The sequence below is a fragment of the Botryllus schlosseri genome, chromosome 1 (genome assembly GCF_051294905.1).
Source record: "Botryllus schlosseri isolate E-star chromosome 1, Bs_hap1, whole genome shotgun sequence".
NCBI lineage: Eukaryota > Metazoa > Chordata > Ascidiacea > Stolidobranchia > Styelidae > Botryllus > Botryllus schlosseri.
The window spans coordinates 6,309,052-6,319,090 of NC_137236.1; the positions used below are offsets into that span (position 1 = coordinate 6,309,052).

At 41.1% G+C, this 10,039-nt stretch overlaps 2 long non-coding RNA genes across 2 annotated transcripts; both read right to left on the minus strand.

The window, feature by feature from the left end:
- Positions 1-851: 851 nt before the first annotated feature.
- Positions 852-9,596, minus strand: LOC145433609 (uncharacterized). The gene is made up of 2 exons (XR_013913153.1): positions 9,555-9,596; positions 852-1,563 (listed from the first exon to the last, which is right to left on the minus strand). It is a non-coding gene; the product is annotated as an uncharacterized LOC145433609 (long non-coding RNA).
- Positions 3,982-9,473, minus strand: LOC145433550 (uncharacterized). The gene is made up of 2 exons (XR_013913133.1): positions 8,455-9,473; positions 3,982-4,385 (listed from the first exon to the last, which is right to left on the minus strand). It is a non-coding gene; the product is annotated as an uncharacterized LOC145433550 (long non-coding RNA).
- Positions 9,597-10,039: the final 443 nt, after the last annotated feature.

A 10,039-nucleotide genomic window follows, 5' to 3' on the forward strand; every position in this document is an offset into this window, starting at 1 on the left:
ATGTCCAGGTAACTCTTCTCTCGTCTCGCTTCTAGTTAGATCCGGTAATATGATTCACAAAATACTCCTATGCCAGTGGTTCTCATCCTTTGTCTTCACTGACCCACCCCCCCCTGTTTTCAGTTCCAATTTAGCTCAATTATCGTGCTATCGTCATCTGGCTCAAGCAAATGATAGCTTTAGGCTTTGTGTTAAACCGCAACAAAATGACTTTTCTTGAAAATAAGATCATTCTATTTATGTAGAAAATTGGTGGACTTCTATTATTTTTCAGCGAATTCTGCAACTGCATTTCTTGAAATATGCGGCCGTGTCTTGAAAATCAACGCAAAATGGTACCAAAATTGACAAACATTTCTTTAATGAACGTATAACGTCAAGCGTGCAGTCATTTCTATCTAGCAGCATATCTTGAAGTTATTATGGAAAAAGGGTTTTGCATATCACAGGAGAAAATGTATTTTTGTAAACATGTTGAATTCACCGTGATTGACCTCACTCATCCAAGATTTTTTCACAATACCCAACAAAACAACTCTAAACAGAAAGCTGTTTTTACGATATCAGCAGGCTTTTGACAATTTAGCAATGAAAATGAGTCTGCATAGTCGGACATTTCATCTCAGAGTGTCATTCTGTTGATGTGAGCACTGGAATTTTACTTAGTAATGAACGAAAGTGACTCGTGATTTTCCGAATTAAAAAAAATACAAATTAGGTTATCAACTATTTTGAGGCTTTGCGGACCCCCTGAAAACGCTTCGCGTACCCCCGGTTGAGAACCACTGTCCTATACCTTTATTTTAATCATCCAGTTTCTGGTTTTCCAGAAAATGCTGATACAACTGCAGTACAGGGGACGTATATTTATTTCGAGACTACATTCATTGCAGTATATTGTATGTAATACCGTTAACTCGGTATGCCTCCATCATGAGTTCATGGTCCCATTACACAAGCATATAAACATATTTAAACGTAAACTTTTGGATGCAGACATGCGGTTAAATTAGGCAATAACAGTTAATGACAGAACAAATATTTGCAACAAAATCAAGCAACACATATTAGTTGATAAATCCCACCATAATTAAGTCGGCACTGGGATTAGTACCGCTATTTCATTCATATATCAACGGGGACAATCTTGAAGTCATCTCAATACCGTTCTCTGTCACGTAGAGCCAGTGTGCTGGCATCTCTATACCTTTTTTCTTCTGTGCCATGTTTCGGTCTGCTTCGATAGCCATTCTTCTTTCTCGGAAAGTGATATCAATCTTCATGGTTGGCATCCCATTTTAATTTTCATGTCGCATGTTCTGTCTATGGGCGACACAGATCCTGCTGCATTAGCAGACGTAGTTTCTTCCATATATATCTTTTCTTGTACTCTCTATAACGCAACACTTCTACCATAGCAATTCGCAACGTAGCTGGCATGGAGACCAGTGATGAGGGGACTGTGATATTTTTCGGTCAAAGTCCGATCCTGAAAATTTTCAATTCAGTCCTACTCCATCCTGATTCAAAAATATTTTCAAAATCGAAAGTCCCATTCGATAACTGAAATAACAGAAGAACATGTTACAGAGAATAATTAGGCTCTCTGAAATATAACTCTGGTTTGTGACAAGATGTATAATTCCATTGTTTGCCTACACTCGAAACAACAGTAGGCCTACATGAAACAACAATTTTCATTTCACATTTTAGCAACACGAATGCAAATGACTAAATTAGCAAGATGGCTATCAATACCTTAATCATCACATCATGAACAATGCGCATGTACATCAGGGTTGATTATAATAGGTTTTATTTTTATAAATTTGACTGACTAGTTGATAAAATTGTTAGGTCGGTTCAATGAACAAACGCTACGCATCAAATTCGATTCAATTCCAGCCTGTAAAAGCGAAGTTATTACAACTGGAGAATTTTCAATATACTAAGAAGTATACACATTTTTTTCAAATTATACTGGCTGCCCATCCCTATGAAGTTTTGTAAGAAAATGGTGCATTACAAATTTGATTCAATTCCGACCAATGGAAGCGTTAAAAACATGGTATTTACTCTGGGAAATTCTTCAATCAATAATTATTGAGCTACAACACTATTTTGAAGAGCTTCTTGGAGGTACAGCACTTTATTATACAATTGAATAGTATATTATTATTGAAAAGAACCCGAATAGTTTCGACAGACACTCGTCAAGGGTACCATACTGGTAATCATCAGCAACTAGTGGATAATTGGTAAGAACATTGTATATCAACAATCGTATCACAAAATATGTCAACCGAAAATATCCGGGTTCATTCCAATATGAATATACTATTCAGATTCAACACTATTTTTCTAGCCCAAAATTTTCCACTTCAATGAATTCACCTACACCGGTTGTAATTCGACTAGTAGCATCTTCAGCCAGTAAATTTGAAAAAAAGAAGTTATTTCAATCCAACCCTATTGTACCTATACACCCGGATATCTCTCCTAATCGATACAACAACCTGTAGCGTATACCTCGCCGATTGAGTTGTATTTTTGGCTTGTGAAAATGCAATGCACCTTTTGAATCTGCATAGACAAATACATCACTTCCAATCGCAAAAACAAATATTTGACAGTGTCAGATATTTCAATCGCTTTTTCGCACTATAGTTATAGTATTTTTGGGAACACAGATTAGTGGAGATAATGGGGAACACTTCCCAATTATGTATGGTACTTGTACAAGTACCTTGGATTGGCCCCATTTCCACCCGCTTTGAAAAACAATTGATTTCTGCTGTCGGTAAATGTTACGATACAGTCAAAACCAATGTGATTTTTACAACAACACAACTGCTCCCTTCAACACGCAAAGACGTGCTTCCTGCACTTCAACAAAGTAATGTAGTGTACGAATATAGGTGCCACTGTGATTGTGGCTACGTGGGAAGAACGTCAAGACGGAGTAGGGGTTAAACCCGCTCAGAGGCCAAACGCCGAGCGGCGGCCGAATGTCTATACGGCGTTTGGCGTCTGGTTTTCCGAGACGCCAAGTAGCTATACGGCGTTTGGCGTCTGTTATGTTCAGACGCCGAGTAGCTATACGGCGTTTGGCGTCTGATATCGTGAGACGCCGAGTAGCTATACGGCGTTTGGCGTCTGATATGGTGAGACGCCGAGTAGCTATACGGCGTTTGGCGTCTGCTATGTTCAGACGCCGAGTAGCTATACGGCGTTCGGCGTCTGGTATGTTGAGACGCCGAATAGCTAATAGCTACACGGCGTTCGGTGTCTCGGTAAACTGAGCAGAGGCTAAATCCTTTCATGGCGCGACTATTGAGTTCTCGCAACTATATGACACCGAAGATTGCATATTGTTACATTTTTTTCATAATAAGCGTTGGCAGAATCCCAAATGATTGTATGCTCGGATTCAAAAAAGACCTACTTGATCACCTCCTGTCGTTATACTACTTACTCGACTCACAATTGTTTTGCTGACCTGAGTTATCTTCTTAAAAATGGATTTACTCATTCTATGGCTTATTCAAGAATAGTATATCAGGACTGATAAATGAAAAATAGGCCCTAAACCTGCCTTTTATCTGTTACAATAAACATGTTCAGAGTGGGAAAAATGAACATATGAATTATCCGAGGCCTTCGATATCACCCCCGAGAGTTCCACAGAAGTGACCTGAAGCAGAACTGGATGGGGGAACATTAAACACCATGACTTGGACTCAACTCAGTGCTCTCGGAATTGACTCGGTGGTGAATTGAAAATGACTCGAGTCAAATTGACTTGGTTACAACCCTGTCACCACCCCATATCAGTGTTGGGATGACTCGCTAAAATGACTCTAAATGACGCTAAAATGACTTGATTCGAGTGAGTCAAAATGTGCAATGACTCGTGACTCGAAGGTAGTTACTTGAACCCAACCCTTTATTTGTACACTTGCAATGAATTTCAGACCCAAGTCTGTAGATACAGTATGTAATGAAACCACAATAAGAAATATGCAACGAATACCACAGTAAAAATTATCAAGAAACAAGCAACAAAACCACAGTAAAAGTCACAAAGAAATCAGCAGTGGAACCACAGTAGAAGTCACAGAAAAATAAGCAATGGAACCACAGCAAACGTCATTGAGAAATCAGCAATGAAACCACAGTAAAAATCACTTTGAAACAAGCAACGAAACCACAGTAAAAGTCATTAGTAAATACGCAACGAAACCACAGTAAAATGTCCCCAATAAATATATCAACATCAGAATTTACATCTGGGTACATAGCATGCAATAAAAATCAGGATCAGGTATCTGCTGTCCCGGCCAACAGTGCTCGTGCGTCCATCGACCACAGCCGTCACACGCATCCTGGAAACAAGTTAGAATCAATATACCTAACAAATGTAATCTCGTAATTGCTTAGGAAAGATGTGGTACTGATGGATCAGGGTTGTAATGACTCGACTCGAGTCACGATTTTTTGATGACTCGACTTGACTCGAGTCATTTTCTTAAAATACGGAAATGACTCGACTCGAGTCAATCCGCGTATTGACTCGACTTGGACTCGAGTCATTGCTCATGACTCGAACCAAGTCATATGACTCGAGACTCAGACGGCAAGACCGACATTTCATTGTGATTTCAAAGAATAGTAAAGTAACCACCGTATTGGGATTTCGTATATTGGTACTGGTACTTGAAAATGCGACCAGAAACGGTTAAATGTGAGGAAAATTAGTATATTATGAATACGAACCATTCGATATCACCAAATAGAGTCATAAAAGTGGGTCTAACATGACCTTAACTGGAAACTGAGCAGTCAACACAATGACTTGGACTCGAGTCATAACACCATGACTCGGACTCGAACCTCTGCTCGATGACTTGGACTCGGACTTGACTCGGTGGTAAATTGAAAATGACTCGACTTGACTCGAGTCAAAACTATAAAAGTGAGATTGACTTGTGACTCGCAGCCTTGTGACTTGGTTACAACCCCGCGATGGATCAAAAATTGCAAAATGATCTCTGGCCCTCAAATCTTCAGCCGAGAATATATCTTTTGCTGGCTCAACACTTTGATCCAAGCTCTACGTACATGAATATCCACTTTTTCAAAAAATATTCATGAACGTTCAAAATTTGTTGCTCGAACGCATGATTGGTCCCCACTCGGTAGGTCCTAAGGCACACGAGTGACACAACCATGGGACCACCTTCAAGAATAAAATAGATTATTTGATTATATCAACTCAAATGTTGGAGTAAAATCACGTTTCGATTTACGCCCAAAACAACAAAATTATTGGCACATACATATTACCCGTAAATCGACATTTTGACTTTCAATTACCTCGTTATAGCGATAAAGCACCACAGGAGACTATGATTTGCAGCCTCTATATGTGTAGGCGTGTTTCTGTTGTTAAGTGATTAGTTGATTCAAACATTTTGCTTGATTTGGTTATGGTACCATAGGCCCCCCACCCTATAAATATGGTAATTGAATTGAAAATAGTCAACTCGAGGATGGTATTGAATTAAAAAAGACGTGACATTATATACCATGATACAAGCCCTACACTTCACATTAAAAATAACGGCTGGTTTGTTAGTGTGAAAGATTCTGCCAGAATGCATTTGTAGACAAATTCGCATACTGTAATCATAGGATTATCTCAGATAATTTTTCAAGTATTTTCGGTCCCACTGTCTCATCGGTACCACATCTCCCCTACCCATTTCATGTTTTTTTGGGTTTTGACCACTGCATTCAATGCAATAATCTCCCAATTCTTATTCATCTGCATGCAAAACATACTACCCGCACTTCAACAAAGCAATGTAGTTTACGAATTTAAGTGTCACTGTGATTGTGGCTACGTGGGAAGAACGTCAAAGCGATTGCAGGAACGCATAAATCAGCATGTCCCTAGATTCATTAGAACACGCTCGATGAAAAGCTCACCCTTAACTCACCCGCTCAAGATTGATGCGGAACAATCAAAGGCCATGAATTCTGCAATTGGCAAACACTTGTTGGATAATCCCGCCTGTGCGAAAAATTATCGAGACGACAGATTTCGCATACTCGGAAAGGGTCGCTCACACTTTCATTTGTGCGCCTTGGAGTCGACTTTTATCAAAATACACCAGCCAAGGCTGTGTCAACAAAAAGAGTTCGTGTATCATCTAAAAATAGTACATTGAACGCTCTCGTATTCGACATTTCGTGCTGGTGACGTCATATTTTGTGTTACGATTGTTGATATACGCTGTTCTTTCGAATTCTCTACTAGTTGCTGACGATTACCCCTGACGAGTGTCAGCCGAAAATATTCGGGTTCATTTTAATATGAATATACTCAGTGGCGGCTCGTGACAATATCGGGTGGTGGGGCAAGGGCTGCAAGCGACTTTTTATCAAGATGACGTCACAATGGCGTTTTCCAACGTAAACAAGTAACTTGGTGGTACGGACTACGGTAACACGAACTTCCCGACAACAGTGATTTTAACGTATGTGCCGCGAGAGGTCTGCCGGTGAGCTGTGACTTGAAGTGTGGTAACTGCGTAAACGGCGTACGGAACAAAGATTCGACACGGTTCATGTTCGCACTATACCTGACTAATTATCTGCAGCAATGGAAATGACTATAACTCGAGAGATTGCGTAAGCCTAACTGGAAAGGTCAACGAGTTCGGACACATACGCAATTGTTATCTCATAGATTGGACATGTCATATTGAATCCAAAACATAATTCTGAAGAACTACGGATAGCGGCCTCGGAAATTCGGTCCCGGTACAGCATAGGAGATTTTGGCCTTGAGGCTGGAGACTGTCACACGACACATACGGCTTACGCGGTCTATAGTGTCTATATGTCTGCTGCACAATCGCCTTGGGAAAATATATTACCGAATAAATACGTGGATGAAAGCCGAAAACTTGGTACACTGTTACATGAAATCATCGAGAAATAGCCTCATGACCGTTTTCGGTATGGTACACTGTCAAAATTAATACGAACAGACAACACCGAATTTTGCGTAAAATTTACTGAGGAATAGGCTGATCAAGCGATCAGCTCTTAGCCGCCATCGAAAACGAAACAGCTATCGCGCTTGACAGGGGTTGTAATTGTAAGCAAATGGCCTGAAGGCCACAATTTCATGGTGAAATTGACATTGGAGAATATAAAATAAAAGTAAATATTTGAATGCAAACCGAGGATGTTAGTAAACTGTTTCATGATATCATCATCTCATCACCTATCTCAGTATGGAACACAGTTAGCGTTAACACAGATACACCGGCTTTTGCGTGAAATCCGCAATGCGTTAGGTGGGCTAAGTGTCAGATCAGCGCACATCTCTACCATACTCGACCTTGATAACGAAATTGCTGCCCTAATCATTGAGTGCCAACCTTGAGACTAGGTACAGCGTTCGATACTAAAATCAAGACATACCATGCAAAAGCTCATGACGGATCTAGGTAAGGAGCATCGTTAAAATCAATGGAGACCAATACCGGCTTTACGTAAAATATGTTTGCGATAAATGACGAGTCAGCTCTCACTCGACTTAGGAAACGAAATTACCACAAACACAGTACAGTGACAAACTTGAAACTTGGTACAGCGTTCGATACTAACATTAAGACTTACCGTACCAAATGTCATGACCGATCTCGGTATGGAACATCGTCAAAATCAATGGATACCAATTCCGGCTTTTGAGTAAAATCTGTTTGCGATACATGACGGTCAGCACACACTCAACTTCGGAAACGGAATTACTACCCTAAACTTTAAGTAGAAACCCTGTAACTTGGGACAGTGTTAAATACCACCATCACGACATGACATACCAAGTTTCAAGAATTATCATGGTGTGAAACACCATCAAAATCGACCTATACCAGCAAAGGTCGACTAAACGCATATGACGGTAACCGAGTTCAGATATAGATACGATTGTTACATCACACCTTGAGGGCGACTAGGCTATGTTGCCCCGGTTGCTCGGTAATTTTATGAATAGGAGAAAGTAAATCACTGTTTCTTTATTGTGCGCGGCTTTGAGAGAATAGACAGTGAAAGCTTGTTATGAGCGCTACCGGGGCATGCCCCGGCTAGGCATTCGCAAAGCGAAAACACGGAAGAGAATTCGATTTTCGCAGAGACTTCGCTATATATGGGCTGGGCATTTACAAGCGAAAGGACAAGAAGAATACGATTTTCGCTGTGATTTCGGTATATATAGATTGCTGTGCGTCTCTAAATGGTAAAGAACTGTTATTGAACAGAATTTTAGGTGGGGCAATGCCCCAGTTGCCCTATAGGACGAGCCGCCACTGAATATACTATTCAATTAAAACATACTACGTATTTAAAATAGTTTTAATCCAACATTGACTAACATACCCGTCGCATCCAGTAAGATTTGACCAAACTGCTGGCGGTAGCTTTCGCAAGCTCGTCGAGAATGATCAAAATCCAGGTTTGCATCGGGTAGAGTTCGGCGGCCTATTACGTGAAAGTAGATTGCAAATCAATTTTCTCAAATCTCAATACGTGAACGCATCACAAACCTTCAAAGCAAGTATTCCACAATTTCATCCATCTTTTTGAACATCAATCCTGGTCTTTAACCTTGAACTTCTCACAACCGAAGATCATTTGGAGTATACTTGTGAAGAATTTTACGGAGAAATATGGAAACGAAATTTTAGGTGTGTCTTGAACACGATCTCAGTGACGCGAACTGTTGATTTACCACAGCATACGTGAAGTGGAGATACAAAGGATTTTGCAGCTGTTTCAGTATAGTCTAGAATCAATCACCAACTAACTAAAGTTGATTTGGGATGGACTGACCCTATGGGCCTACTAGAAAACAATAAAATATCTTGTTACTACACGTCACATACTGTAATCTTCTTGCGGTAGTTAAGTTCCCAGCAACAAATCATGCAGTATCTGTAGTAACGTGACTGACGATCTGTCTAATGCGAAACGTGTATGTTCTCAAGCTGCCAGATCTTCAGTGTCGACCCAGCACCGAAGCACACGCGATGTCGTCACTTAGTAGCGTGTAAGTGTACAGGTACACACGAAACAACCATCAAATCACTTGCCCCCTGGCCAATGATATGACATGCTTTGCTTAGATTTAGCTGCAGAAAACTCCTGTTCAAGCCTCAACCTTCAAATCAAACCCTATTCTCAACATACCAGATGCCGAACGCCGTATAGCTAGTCGGCGTCTGAACAGACACCAAACGCCGTATAGCTATTCGGCGTCTGAACGTAACAGACGCCAAACGCCGTATAGCTACTCGGCGTTTCAGAAAACCAGACGCCAAACGCCGTATAGACATTCGGCCGCCGCGCGGCGTTTGGCGTCTGGCGTTTGGCCTCTGAGCGGGTTTAACCCCTGTTGTCAAGACGTCTGCAGGACCGCATAAACCAACATGTCCCCAGATTTATCAGAACACGTGCGTCACGCGATGTGAAAAGCTCACCCTTAACTCATCCACTCAAGATTGATGCTGATCGATCGAAAGGAGGAAGGTTGGTTCGATTGGTTTGAAATAAGGACAGATTTGTTTGAAATGAGGAGAGTCTCATGTTTGAAATGAGGATAGTCATGTCAGAAATAAGGATAGTCATGTTTGAAATAAGGATAGTCGCTATATTCACTATAAAGTCAGTTACAGTACCAGGCACGACGTCCCAGAGGTAACCCAGTCCGAACACATCCCAGACATGATGTCCGAACACGCCCCAGACACGATGTCCTAGCGTCAACACAGTCCTAACACACCCCAGACATGATGTCCGAACTCGCCCCAGACCCGATGTCCGATTGGCAGCACAGGCCGAACACACCCCAGACATGATGTTCAAACACGCGCCAGACACGATGTACCAGTGTCAATACAGGCCCAACACGCCCAAGACACCATGTATGAATGGCAACACAGACCGAACACGCCCCAGACACGAT